Here is a 14,062-nt window from a genome sequence, read left to right as displayed (position 1 = left end):
GGGCCATTCCCCAGTGTGGATGTGCTGGTGGCGAATCAGGTGGGAGCTCTTGCTGAATCCCTTCCCACATTCCAAGCACTTGTAGCGCTTCTCCCTGTTCTGAAGCTGCTGCTGCAGCCCCACCTCAGAGCTCTGGTTGAAGCTCTGGCCATCTTTCCCACACTGGGTGGCTCTATCCTGCTCAGAGGACCCAAAACTCGGTTGAGAGCTTCTCCTCCTGTGGGATCTCCGTCGCTTTTTCTCCTCGGTGACTTCCTGCTCTGTGGAGCTTTTCAAAATGGCCTCTGCCACCAGGTTCTGCTGGGGGGATTTGTCCTCCATGCTCCCCGTGCTCAGCTCGGGGCCTGGGGCAGGAAGGAACAAGGACACTCAGGGCATTTGCCTCCGGCCCACAGGGAAGGCCAAGGACATCCCCCCAAACCCGGCCCCGGCAGGACGGCGTCGGCAGCGGGGTTGTCCTGCAGCCGGGGCCATGCTGGGCTGGAAGATGCAGCACAAGAGAGGGGCAAAGGGACACTGACTTCCTCCTCACCTGCCTGGGGGTCCCGGGGCATCTTCCTCTTCCTCGCAGCCTCCTCCTCCATCTGGTCAAGCTTTGGAAAGGTAAAATCCTGGTTTTTTTGGGGAAAAAGAAGGTGTGAGCACAATGGGTTGGGGGTTCCTCTTGCCCCAATCCATCTCTAGAAATCACTGGGCTCCTCGTGGCCTAAAAAACCTCTAAAACACTAGATTCAGCCCAAAAAACCCTCCCAGAAGTTCTTTGTCTTTGGCCTCTCTTCTTTGGGTTTCTGGGTGTCCCTCCTGTCCTGGCTGCTGGGGGTCTCCTGTGCATTGGGGGTCCTGCCTCTCCAGGGTTCCCACCCTCTCAAGGCTGCCGGGGCTCCAGGACCCCCCTACCTGCCCATTCCTGGTTTTCCAGCCCCCAAACCCCCAATTTCTTTGACACCAGGATCCCTCTGACCCCTCTTTCCCACCCATCCCACATCTCCCAGACTCCACACTCCCTTTTCCTTTAACCTGACCCCCCCTGGACTCCTCTTTCTGCACCCCCAATAATCTTTCCCCACCTCCAGTCCTTCTTCTTCTTCACTTTGGGCCCCTCCTGTTCCCACATTTCCAGTCAGTGGGAAGCCCATGCACCCCCTTATCCTGCACCAATATCCACCTTCACCCCCTTTTCTTGGCATCCCACCTTTTCCAGTCCCCACACCCCTCTTTTTCTTGACTCTGGGACCCCCACTCCTGCATTTCCCAGACCACAGACTCTCCCCTTTATGGGACACTGGGAATTCATTTGAACCCCTTTTTCCGGCTATTCTGGGTGTCCTTACCCCATGACTCCCTTTCTGTGGCATCAGGGACCCCTGGAACCCCTTTCCTGAGCACAGAGGCCCTCTGGACTCGCATCCCACCCCTCCAATCCCCTACACCCCTTTCCTTGGCCCTGGTACTCCGTGAAAAGCCCCTCCCCTACTACTCTGTCCCCCCTGCACCCACAAGATTCAGCCCAAAACATCAAGACTCAGACAAAATAAGCTCTGCCAGGAGTTCCCCCTCTCTGGTCTTTCCCCTTTGGGGTTTGGGGGGGCTCCCCTGTCCGGGCTGCTGGGGGTCCCACATGTACTGGGAGGCCCCCTCCCCAGCCTGCCAATGAAGGGTCTGACCCAGGAACACCAACCCCACCAAGGGGGGGTCCCGCATCCCCTTGCCCACCAAGGGGCTCTGCCAGGAACCGACACTGGAACCCCCAAAAACACCTCCCAGGTACCCCAATAGCCCCCAAGGGGCATTCCCAGCTCAGCTCTGGGGTCTCTCAACCATCCCCCCGAACAGAACCTAACCCCCCAGAGCCCCCCCAGGCTATTCGGGGCTCGGCTCGGGGGTCCCGCAGCACTTTGTCGGGGCCCTTTGCCGTCCCTCTGTGCAGCTCCGGCCCCGCCCCGCGGCAGCCCCAGCGCGGGCTCCAAGGAGCGGCACATCCTGGTGCCCTTGGGGGCTTTGTCCGGGCCCATCCCGGCTCTCGTGTTCCCTGACACAGCCCTTATGGCCCTTGGTGGGGCAGCAGGGGCACTGTGGAGTTTGGGGGCCCCTTCTCTTTCCCTGTTCTCCTGCTGACTTGAAACCTCCTCGTGTGCACTTGGAGCACCAGAAGAGGAAAAGAAGGAGCGTTGCTGTCCCCTGTACTTCTCCCGGTGATGTTCCTGGGTCGGCCCCGCTCCCCCCATCAGCAGGGTAGGCCCAGCGGGGCAGACACAGCAATTTTGGGAGGTGTTGTGGGTGCCAGGTTTTGACAGAACAGGTCTACCCATCCGCCGGCACTGCCAGGTCTGCCCGTGGAGGGTCAGAGAAGGGAGGGAGGCCATTGAGTGAAAGAGAAGGTCTGCCAGAGAAAGCAGGTCTACCTTTCGGGTTGAGGGAGGTCTACCCATGGGGATAAATGAGAACAGGTCTACCCGTTGGGCCAAGGAAGAACAAGTCTACCCACCCCAACACACGTGGGTCCCTCAGCATCCCAGATGAGGGGGGAACCCTGAACCCCAAAGTGAAAAGACCAGAGGAGGGGAACTTCTGGGAGGGGTTTTTTTGGGTTAATATCCATATTTTGGAATGAGCTTCGGATGAATCTTGTTGTTTTGCAAGTTTGATGTTGATGAGGGGTTTTTTGGCCTGAATCTCGGTAGTTTGGAGCTTATTATGAACACCAGATGTCTGGTGACCTCTGGAGATGGGGAGCAGAGATGGGTGATAGTGGAGCTGGGGGATAGTGGAGCTTCTCCTCTGACTCTCTGCTTGGGGTGGTGATTCCAAAGACCCCTCTCTCTCCAGGTTGCTGAGGGTGCCCCCTCTCTGGAATCCCCGTTTTGCGGTCCCAGGGGGCTCCCGAGCACCCACAGCAGAGGGTCAGGGGCAAAAGTACCCCTGGGACTCTCAGTAGTCCTGAGTGGGAACCTGAAGAGAGGGGAATCCCAGAAACCCAAATGGGGTCAGATCACAGAGTCAGACCCCTGAAATTCCCGGGATCTCCAGCAGCCTGGAAAAGGAAGAACCCCAGACAGGGGACCCCAAAACACAAGGCACCCCCAACAGCCTGGACAGGGGGGACCCCCAGAGCCCCAAAGTGGAGAGACCACAGAGAACAAATTTTTGGGAGGGGTTTTGGGAGAAGAATCTTGGTGGTTGGAATTACTTTGATCTTAATTTTCATACTTTGGAGGGGTTTTTAGCCAAATTTTGATGGTTTGGGGTTTTAGGAGATTTGTGCCAGGCACCGCCATGTGGGAGAATGGAAGGATCCCAGGAGTTTCCACCATCCAGGGAGGCTCCTCAAGCAAAGCCCCTTTGGGGCTTGTTCCCCACACTGTGGCCACCCCTCACTCGCTCACACCGTTCCCTTTTCCAAGAGAATCATCCCCAAATGGCCCCTTTCAGCTTCTAGAAAAAAAAAATCAATAAATCCCATTTTCCTGCTTCTTAGGCCTGCCCTTGTGTCTCACTCAGCTTCAGTTCTCCCTCTTTCAGTTCTCATTTTGAGATCCCAGTTTTGGAGACCTGGCGTGGTTTGGAGGGTCTGGGAGGCTTTTGAAGAGCCCTGGGGTGGTTTTGCAGGGTCTGGGGACAGTTTGGGGGTTCTGGTAGGAAGTTCAGGGGAATCCCGGGATGGTTTGGGAATGTCTGGAAGTAGCCTGGGGGTCCTGGATTGGTTTGGAGAGAGTGGGAGAGAATGGAGGGAGGGGGGGGGGGGCGGCTCGATGTGGTTTGGGGGTCCTGGCGGTCTTTAGGGGGTTGGGGGGATGTCTGGGTAGGAGTCTGGGGGGAGGTTGAGGGAATTTAGGGAGGGTTATGTGTCCTAGAAGGGGGTTTAGTGGGTCCTGCCATGCTTTGGGGGTCTGGGAGAGAGTTTAGGGCAGTTCTGGGGGTAGTTCAGGGATTCCTGGGCAGTTTAGACTGTCTGGCTGAGGTTTGGGATTCTGGGAAGGGGATTTAAGGTAGTTCGGTGGTTCCTGGGTATTTTAGACGGTCTGGGAAAGGATTGGTGGTCTGGAAGGGGGTTTGGGGGGTCTCTGGAGCGTTTGAGGGGCTAAGAGTGTTTCAGAAGCTCGGGAGAGACCAGGTACGGAATTTGGGGCATCCTAGGGGGGTGCAGAGAGTTTTGGGGGTCCCGGGTGCAGGGTTTGGGGCTCTCAGGGGTATTTTCGGGAGGTATTTAAGGTAGTTCGGTGGTTCCTGGGCATTTTAGAAGGTCTGGGAAAGGATTGGTGGTCTGGGAGGGGGTTTGGGGGATCTCTGGGGTGTTTGAAGAACCGAGGGTGTTTCAGAAGTTCGGGAGAGTCCAGGAGGGGATTTGGGGCATCCTGGGGAGGTCCAGAGAGTTTTGGGGGTCCCGGATGGGGGGGCTGTGGCTTTCAAGAGTATTTTCGGGGGGGATTTGGGGCGTTCTGAGGCGCATCCCGGGGTGGGGGGAGGGACTTACCCGGCTTCTTCACCTTCACGGCCAAAACGGACCCGGCGGCGTCCCGGGGCTCTGTGAGGGGTGGGCGGGTCGGGCGGGACCCCCTAAACCCGCCCTGAGTCCTCCAAATGCCCCCCAAATACTCCCAAATTTTTCCGAAATCACCCCAAGCTCGCCGCCATTGCTCATCTCTCCCGGCAGAGCCCTCGAGTCCCGCCCTTCGCCTGAGCCGCCTCTGATTGGTTTCCTGACGTGCCCGTCTCGGCCCGCAGCCAATCATCGTTCAGAAATGCAGCACGCGGTGACGGCGCAGGAAGACCCGCGCCATTTTGAGCCTGTCCCGTACTACAACTCCCGTCATGCACCGTGGCCCGTTTTGGCCAATCACAGGCGGGACATCAACTCCCGTCTCTCCCGCGCCCAATCGGGTCGGTCCCAGCCGGTTTGCGGCCCCCCAAGTGCCCCCGGACCCCAAACTGCCCCAGAAGTGCCCCCCGGACCCCAAACTGCCCCCGAAGTGCCCCCCGGACCCCAAACTGCCCCAGAAGTGCCCCCCGGACCCCAAACTGCCCCAGAAGTGCCCCCGGACCCCAAACTGCCCCAGAAGTGCCCCCGGATCCCAAACTGCCCCAGAAGTGCCCCCTGGACCACAAACTCCCCCAGAAGTTCCCCCAGAACCCTCAAGTCCTCCCCCAATACCCACTCAGGACCCTCAAATCTCCTCCCCGAACCCCTCAGTGCCCCCCAAGTTTATCCAGGACTCACAAGTGTCCCCTGAAAGACTCTTTGAACTCCCACATTCCATCCTCAGACCCCTCAAGTATCCCCCCAGTGCTCATGAATTCCCTCCCAGACACCCATGACACCCCCAAGTGCCCCCCAACTGCCCCTCACACCCCAATTCTACCCCAATCCCTCCAAAAAACCCCAGCCCCCCCTTCCCATGACACCCTTTTCCAGGATTTGGGGCTCCAAAGGGGGCACTTGAGGGCCCAGGAGGGATTTGGGGGCACTTTGGGGGACTGGTCAGTTGAGGCAGGGATTTCGGGCCGGATTTACGATGTGGAGTGGGATTAAGGGAATTTTGGGTGGGATTCCAGGAATTTAAAGTAGAATTCAGTGGATTTTAAACAAAATTAGAAGAGGGTGGGTGGAATTAAATGAATTTCGGGTGGAATTAAATAATCTCTATGTGAAATTAAGGGGGTTTTTGTTTGGGGTAGATTTAGGGATATTTGGGGTAGAAATAAAAAAGTTAGATGGAATTAGGAAGTTTTGAGGTGGAAATAGGGAGATTTGGAGAATTTTAGGACGAATTAAAGTAATTTGGGGTGAAATAAATGGTATTGGGGAGATTTAAAATTTATTAAGGGAGTTCTGGGTGAAATTAATGGGGATCTTCAGTAAAATTAAGGGGATTTGGGATGAAATTGAAAATTTGGGGTGAAATGAGATCAATTTTATGTCAGGGAATTTCCAGTGGAATTCAGGAGATTTATGGTAAAATCTCAGGATTTTGATGCATTTTTGGGGGTTTGAGGTGGAATTAAGGCAAGTTTGAGTACAACCAGTGTGGTGTGAGGTGAAAGTCAGGGGAGGTTTCAGTGGAATGAAAGGAATTTTGAGGGGAGTTACGAGACTCTGAGTGGAATCTTTGGGATTTGGGGAAAAACTGGGGAGATTTTTGGTAAAATTCTGGGTATTCTAGAAGAGATTAAGGGACTTTTGAATGGAATGAAGGGATTTGGGAAGGAGCCAGGAGGCTTGATGGCACCATAGGAGATGATGAGACAGAGAAGGTGAGATTTTTTGGGGTGTGAAGTCAATAAATCCCCTTTTCCCAATGAATTTCCAACATCTGTCTGTGTCCTGATGGATGTTACTCCCCTGCACTCACCCAACTGCCAACAGAGAACCAGGAGGGTGTGGAGACCTCCAGACAGGTGTGTTCCCAATGTGGGTCACTGGGAATGTGGGTCACCAGGTTGTTCCCAATGTGCGTCACTGGGAATGTGGGTCACCAGGTTGTTCCCAATGTTCCAGGTTCAGGAGGATTCTCAGCACAAAAGAAAAGACACTAAAACACAGCTGAGGTAGCAAAGCAAATTTCATGGGGAGCAAAGCCAATGGATCCTGTTCCTTGGCACACAAACAGCACATCCCCAGCCCTGCAATCTCCCCAGCCCGCGGGGCAGGAGCAGCAGGTGCAGCGGCACTGGCGGCAGGGCAGGCAGGCAGTGCCCCTTCAGGCCGTGCCCTGCACCAAACCAGGCCCAGCTGGGCCTCCTCACCCCCAGCCCAGCCCACCCCTCCTGGCTCCTCTCTCTGCAAGGCAGCTTTGCCAGCTGCAGCACCAGCCCCTGCGTGCCCATCGCACCAGCCCAGGCTGCAGCAGCTCAAGGGGCTGACTCCGGGACAACAACGGCTCTGCTCGTCATTCTTCCTGGGGCACAGCCCTAGCTCTCAGGACTTCCAGCTCACACTGATGGCTCTTTCTCCAGACCTCAGTTCTCCACAGGTAAAATTCTGCACTGTTTTCTCACACCACATCGACGAGCACAAGAACAGACCAAACATGACAGGCCCAGACACAACTCTGGTCCCTGACACAAAACCTCCTCTGAATAAAAAGCTTCCTCTGCTTCTGGGGATTGGGAGGATAAGGCTTAGCCACAGTCTGTTCTTTTTGCATTCATTTCAGTTTGTCACATGATTATGGAGCACAAACACAGGCTGGGTGGAGAATGGATTGAGAGCAGCCCCAAAGAGGAGAAGGACTTGGGGCTGGTGATGGATGAGAAGCTCAGGCAGCCCTGCCTGGCTGGGCAGGGAAGCCACTGGCAAGAGCCCAGTGCTCCCTGAGCATCCCAGCACAGGCAGTGTCTCATCTGGGCCAGCGAGGGGCTGGGAGAGGGGTCTGCGGAAGTGTCAGAGCCCAGAGGGACCCCCCAGCAAAGACCAGATGGTGTAAATCCAGTGTGCTGGTTGGACCTGCTGGCAGCTGCCTGTCTCTCACTGAGAACTCACTGGGCTCTCCCTCATTCAATGTCCTTTCAGAATGGGATTTAGGGAACAGATCTGAGGCCTCCCTGCAGGGTCCCCTTTACTCCTGCAGCCCCTTACACTGCAGGTGTGACAATGATGGGCTGAGCAGCATTTTCAGGCTCCCATGAAACCACAAGCAGATACATCTAAAATAGGTAGTGCACAAAGACATTTCTGGAACAGATCTGATTCTTGTTACTAAAAATTTATGCTTTATAAATTTCATTTCTCATATTTCCTTCTGAATTTTATCAGTAAAATTGCAATTCCCTCTTTTGATCAATTCCACCCACAATGCATTTGTGACAGTGAATTCAGTGTTTAGTCTCACCTGTAACCACCAGGAGACATTGCAATGCCCACAAGCCCCTGAGCACTAAGGCAAGGAGAGTTAGGGCCATCCAGGCCTCATTTGCAGCACTCAAACACAGCCCTGTTACTGGTGATCTTGAAATAGAATAAAATTCCAGAGGCCATCTCAGAAAATGCCTCCGTAGTGTCAAATAAAATTAAAATATCCACCCTCCCCTCCGAGATGGACCTCTGGCCAACAGTTCCTGCCCACTCCTGTGCTGGTTGCTCCTGAGTCACCTTGCTGTCAGGTCCTAAACAGATCTTTTCAAGGGTTCTTTGTTTAGAAACTACACCCTCACACCTTTGTTTTCCCCAGAGCTGTGTGAGAAAGGGCAGTGCTGGTGCCAGTCGGGGCAGGGCTGAACACTGGGGTGACTTGGCAGCTCCCCCTGCACCGTCTGTGCCACCTGCATTCCTTGCAGAAATATTTCTGCCCAAATGGAACACAACAGTGGCCTGTTGGACACGCTGCCCCCAAAGGGGGAACTCTGAACATTTGGAATAAAACAATGAGCCCTCCCAAGAGCCAAGCAAAGCTTGGAGCTGTTTCCTAAAAGCATCATGTGTGGTGTCCCCAGTTGTGTCTCTGGGCAGCTCTGCAGGGGCTGCTTTGTGCACAGCAGCCCTGGGGTCTCTTTGCCCACGGGCAGGGCTGCACTCTGGGGGTCGAGGCTTTGGTTCTTTGGTGTTCAGGGGCCACTGGGAGGCCCTGAGCTGAGATGGGGATGGTGGGCAGGGCTGGCAGGGACAATCTGTGGTGCCTGTGACACACAAGGGCAGTGTCCCCACGGGGCAGCTCTGCAGGGCCAGGAGGTCCTGCTGCCCCAGCACAGCCTGTGCTGTGGGTGGGTGCACACACAGGCAGAGGCTGGTTTAGACCTAGTTGGGGCTGCCCTTCTTCCAACACAACCATGAGTGTCCCTCTGGTTTATATTTAAATTTAATTTGGAGCCCTGCAAAGTCCTCCACTCATCTCTCTGGCAATGGGAATCTTTCCATGAGCTCTGACTGTGCTCTTGGGTGTAGTTTTGGCATCCAGGGCAATGGCCAATGTGTCTACACCTACTCTGACAAGGTCAGCAGCAACTGGTGATCCCAGAGGAAATTCTCCATCTGCAGCCACCCCCAGAGGAGCCCAGTGGGGTTTGGAAGGATCCAGGAACGAAGGATTCCACCTCAAACTTCCCTCTTTGCAAAGATCCACCACCAGCTGCCCTTAATCCAACCCAACCATGAGTCTATAATTTTAATTTGGAGCCCTGGAAAGTCCTCCTGGCCACAACACAGAGGGAATCCCTGGGTTTTTCCAACCACCATCAGTGTGGAGAGAGGAACCTGCAGCATCTCAACCCCAAACCCACATCAATCAGCCCCTGCTGGCAGCTCTGCCCTCCAACCCCTCAGGAACTGCCACTACCCAGGAGCTGCTCCTTGCTGGAAATAAAGGGGGAATCGCCTCCAGCCCCTGCCTGGAACTGGGCTCCAATGGATTTGGGGGAGTTTTACAATGTCCTCAGGGGGGTTTATACCTTTTGGATGTCTCACCTTGTCCCTGCAGCAGCCACACCACGATGCCCACCAGGACCAGTGGCCCAACCCCTCCAGTTCCCAGCAGAGCCCAGAACCAGTGAAGACCTGCAATGGGACCATCCTGTGAGGGAGGGAGGAAGCAGCTTTGCTTCTTCTGTGCTCCCTGCTCTGCTTTTAATACTCTGCCTCAGCTGCAGGTCCCCCACATCCCTCTGCTCAGCGAGGAAACCTCCCAAGGCTCTCTGGGAGCCCAGAAAACCCACAAGGTTCCTCTTTGTTCACTTGTCCCTGCAAAGCTGCAGAGCCTCAGAGCTCAGTCCCTCCCTCTCCTGCCCTGAGCTGCACCCAGAGGTGTCCTGGGGATGGGGAGACTCCCAAGTAAAGCCCTGGGGATGTTTGGAGTGATCCCAGAGGGGTCTGCAGGGCCCCCCAGCCCTGCTGAGCAGGTGAAGCCCTGCACGATGTCCGTGGGCACTGGCTGTATTTTCCATCCTTCCCAAGGAAATGGGGTGAGAAGAACAAAACCTGCTGGTGCCAACACTGTGCCCCAGGCTGGGGGTGGGCAGCAAACCCTCTGCAGGGCAAAGCATTGGGTTGTGGCCACCAGCAGATCAGGAAAAGGCAGAGAAGTTCCTTTTCCTGCCCAGGATTTCCTGCAGGGAAGGGATCCAGCCCCATCAGGGACATTGGCCCCTCCAAACCCGTCCCCCCAAGCAGAGCCCTCTTGGGATGGGGCAGAGGGGCCGAGGGACGTCACTCACTGGGGCCCCTCCGGGGCACAGCAGGGCTGGTACAGATGGTGGTCAGTGCCCTGTCCCTGCCCCCGGGACATTGGGATCCGGGATAACGGGAGGGTTGGGCCCCTCTGGAGCAGCAGCAGAGCCCGGCAGGGGGGTGGGCTCGTGTCCCTCCAGGCTCTGAGTCGCTGTCCATGTGTCACCGCGGCCGCAGGAGCCACAAAGAGCCACTGCCGAGGGTGAAGCTGCTCCGACGGGTGTGAAGGGGCTGTGGGGGGAGAGGAAGGTGCTGAAAGGGCTCCTGGAGGTACATCCCTCACCTCCTTCTCCTCCTCTTCTTCCTCCTCGCTTTCACTGCCATGCACTAATATAGATATTATAATGTGCATATAATATATATTATGTAGTCTTTATATAGTTCTTCTTTTATTATACTAAATAAACAATAATAATTTATTAGAATATTAAAAATATTTAATAAGCAATAATTTTTCATTTTTTCATTGCATAACCAATTTATTTGCTTGTATATTTGTATATTTTATATATTTCTATTTATAATAATATATTATTTAGATCGTAAATGAATTCTAATTTATTGATTACATTTCAATTGACTATTTTTATTGTTCATTTATTTATGTGTGTTTATTTCATATATTTTATATATATAATATTATATAAAATGATATATTAAATAATATAGATAGTATAACATGCTATTTAAATTAATATTTAACACATATTTTGTTTATACTTTTATTTCATATTCTATATAAATTTTTATTTATTTATTTTTTATATTTGTTTATATTTTCCTCTTTTATATATTTATATTTTATTTTTAATAAGTTTTATTCACTTATTAATTAATCTATATTTATTTTTCTTTCAACTTATTAAATCTATTTTATACTTAAATTATTCATAATTAAATTGTTGTTGATCAATTATCATCCCCCTGTGCCCTGTGACCCCCATGTGCCACAGAACCGACCCCACTGTGCCCTGTGCCCCCAGCCCTTGCTCTGCAGAGCGTTGCCAGAGGAACAGGAAACCTTTGCACGAACCCCAAAAACTCAGGGAGAGGGATCAGGGCACAAAATGGGGCTGAAATGAAGCAAAGCTGCTTTTTATCCCAACAGCCCTTGGACAGTCCCACCTGGGGGGTGCTGGGTGTGTTGTTCACCCGTCTCCACTCCTGCCCTGCCCTCACTCCCACCCACACTGGCTGCAGGTTCCTGCCTGGAACAGCCTTGGGCTTCTCCTGCCAACTGGAGGTGACCAGTTGTTCCAAAAATCTCTCTGGGGAGAGTTTGATGGGATGCAAAGCCACTGAGGAAATGGGAATCCCAAATCCATGGGGCACAAGTGTCCCTGTGCCCTGAACACCACCCCAAACCCTCCTCACCCCCTGCCCACCTGAAAACCCAGGACTTTGGGGTCCTTTTCAAGCCTCCTCCTCCCTATTTCCCATTTGGGTCTCATTCTGCAGCACCACCAGCTCACAGTGCTGATCTTCACAGCTTCTCTTGCCATCAGCCCAGTTTCTCAATTCCTTGCAGAGCCAGGAGCTGAGGGAGCTCAGGGGGTGCAGCAGCCTGGGACACAGGGCTGGAGTGGAGCACCTGGAAGCTCCTGGAATGGGCTCAGTTTGCAGCCCTTGGCAGGGCTGGGAGTCGGTGGCCGTGGGACCCTCCAGCCCTGGGCTCCTCCCTCAGCCCCTTCCCTCCCCTCCCAGCTGGGTTGGCTCCCCTGGGGCTTCCTGGGGCTGCTCTTGGCCACCAAGGGAAGGCTCTTGGAGGCAAAATTGGACCAGTTCTGGAGGATTTCCAGCCTTTCCCTCCTCTTTTCAAGCCCAGATCTCATTTTAGAGGCCACCAAACCCAACTTTCACCATGAGTTTGGAAACCTCAATACAGGGATGGAGAAGCAAATGAACCCCAAAGGTAACAGACCCAAAAGTCTTCCCAGAGCCTGAAATAAGCATTTTTCTGCCAAAATACACTCCCTGTGACATTTCTTGGCTGCAGAAGGTCCATCCCCAGGACGCCTCAGATTGCCACAAACTGTTTCCTGGCCATGACAAGTCCTGAGGGCGACACTGACCTCGGACACCCTCTCACACGGTGACTGAGGAGAGTCTTGCCCTAAAAATGGCACCAGCCAGGCCTCTTATCTGTTTTTTACAAACATATTTCTACATTCTGCACCCTCCCCTGTGCCTGGGGAAATGGGCTGAGCACAGCCAGGGCAAGGGGCTCACTGGGAATGCAGAAACACCTGAGGGGTCAATGCTTGGGCCAAACAGGAGGAAAACAGGGGGAAATCCCTTAAAATAATACAAAAAGCTTTTAATTGAGGTTCTTGAAGTGAGGTAGAAGCATGTCAGGGGCTGGAGCTCTGCAGTCACAGGCAGGTGAGCAGGAGACAGGTGCCAATGGGTGTTTCTTCCTCAAAATATGGGCTGGGAAGGACTTGAAATGGCTTTTGCTGTTGGGTTTGACCCAATCTTTATCCTCTTTGATCCCCTGACAGGAGTTCTGACCTGGATCACAGGGATGGCCCCACTCCCACTGGGAAGGGATGAGTCTGGTGTTTGACTGAATTTTACTTGATCTTTATTTTGACTTTTCTTCTCTCCTCCCCCCTCTGTCATTTTCCACCCCCCAAACTCACATTTTCCCCAGATGTGACACACTTGGACCATTCCATGACACAACCACAAATTCCCAACCTTGTCCCCTCCTTTTTCTTTGTGTTTTTGGGTGTTAAGCCCAGTTTGGGGATGGCCCCACAACCCTCCAGCAGTACCTGTTTATAGAGGTACAATGAGGTTTTTCTCATGTATCCAAAACCGGAGGAAAAAAGAAGCGGAAAAAAAATCAGGAAATTGCCCCAGTTTCTTTCAGCAGCAGGAAACAGGATAAAAGTGGATAATCCCAAAACCACGGGGACCCCACAGGGGGAGCAGGACAAGGACTCCAACCCCTCTCCCTGAGCAGCACCAACAACTGAGTGGGACCCCCATTCCCAGCTCCCTGCAGCGCTGAGGGGGGAGGAGGCACAACTGGGAAGGAGGGAGGGGTGGGGGAAGGGGTTTGTTGGGTTTAGTTCTACTTGTGTATCCCTGTGAAAAGAGACACACTGAAGACAGGTTAATGGAGAAAGATACAGGGTTTTATTAGAAGAAGCTTCCACATTCAAACCCAGGGGGTTTGACCCTCTGGTCAGGAAGTTACAGGGTTTATATACCCACTTTTAACAGTCAATCAGAATTCTCATTTTTCTTTTATGCCCACCCAAAAGTTCTGCCAATCTACCCCCTTAGTCATAGGGGGGCAGTTGGGCCTTCTCCTCTTGTTTGTCTTCTGTTATCTTGTAAGTGTCCTGTTCAAAACAGCTCGGCCTTGACAAGGCCTGCCAGCTGGTGAGAAAGGCACTTTAATATTCAGACTTCAGATCAGAGCAACGTAGCAGAGACTATATGAGTCTAACACCTTCTAAAATTACATTAAATTCTTAGGTATCAGGGGAAGGGTCACACCCTGCAGTCAGTTCTGCAGCTTTTGGGCACTTTCTGGAGAGTCAAAGCCAAGATTTTGGAGAGTCAGAGGTTTGATTTGGAAATACTGTAAATCCTTCACTGCTTGGAAAGAGGAAAACGTGCCAATAACCTGGGCTAGTGGAAGGTGTCCCAGTTTGTCTGGCTTTGAGCTGGCAAAATGCCAACCCTCCAAGTACAGGGTCAGAGCCTCCCACCCCAACACCAAGGAAAGGGAGGAAAAGAGAGGGGAAGGAAAAACCCTTCAAACCACGTTTATACTAAAACTACATATATTTTACAGACAGAAAGAGACAACTAGGAGAGAGTACAAATACTCACACAAATTAAGAGCAACAAGGAACAGTTCCTTACTTCCTAGTACACACACAAAGTCCACTA

At 53.0% G+C, this 14,062-nt stretch overlaps 1 protein-coding gene and 1 long non-coding RNA gene across 2 annotated transcripts in view; one reads left to right on the top strand and one right to left on the bottom strand.

Annotated features, from left to right (window-relative positions):
- Positions 1–14,062, top strand: part of LOC139684133 (zinc finger protein 208-like) — a 143,654-nt gene that overhangs the window by 42,165 nt on the left and 87,427 nt on the right. The gene's annotated exons all lie outside the window — the stretch shown is intronic.
- Positions 233–4,629, bottom strand: LOC139684158 (uncharacterized). The gene is made up of 3 exons (XR_011699861.1): positions 4,472–4,629; positions 533–611; positions 233–344 (listed from the first exon to the last, which is right to left on the bottom strand). It is a non-coding gene; the product is annotated as an uncharacterized lncRNA (long non-coding RNA).

The sequence above is a fragment of the Pithys albifrons genome, chromosome 32 (assembly GCF_047495875.1).
Source record: "Pithys albifrons albifrons isolate INPA30051 chromosome 32, PitAlb_v1, whole genome shotgun sequence".
Taxonomy (NCBI): Eukaryota; Metazoa; Chordata; class Aves; order Passeriformes; family Thamnophilidae; genus Pithys; species Pithys albifrons.
Note: the sequence above shows the minus strand (reverse complement) of the source record. Positions and strands in the feature narration are given on the sequence as shown.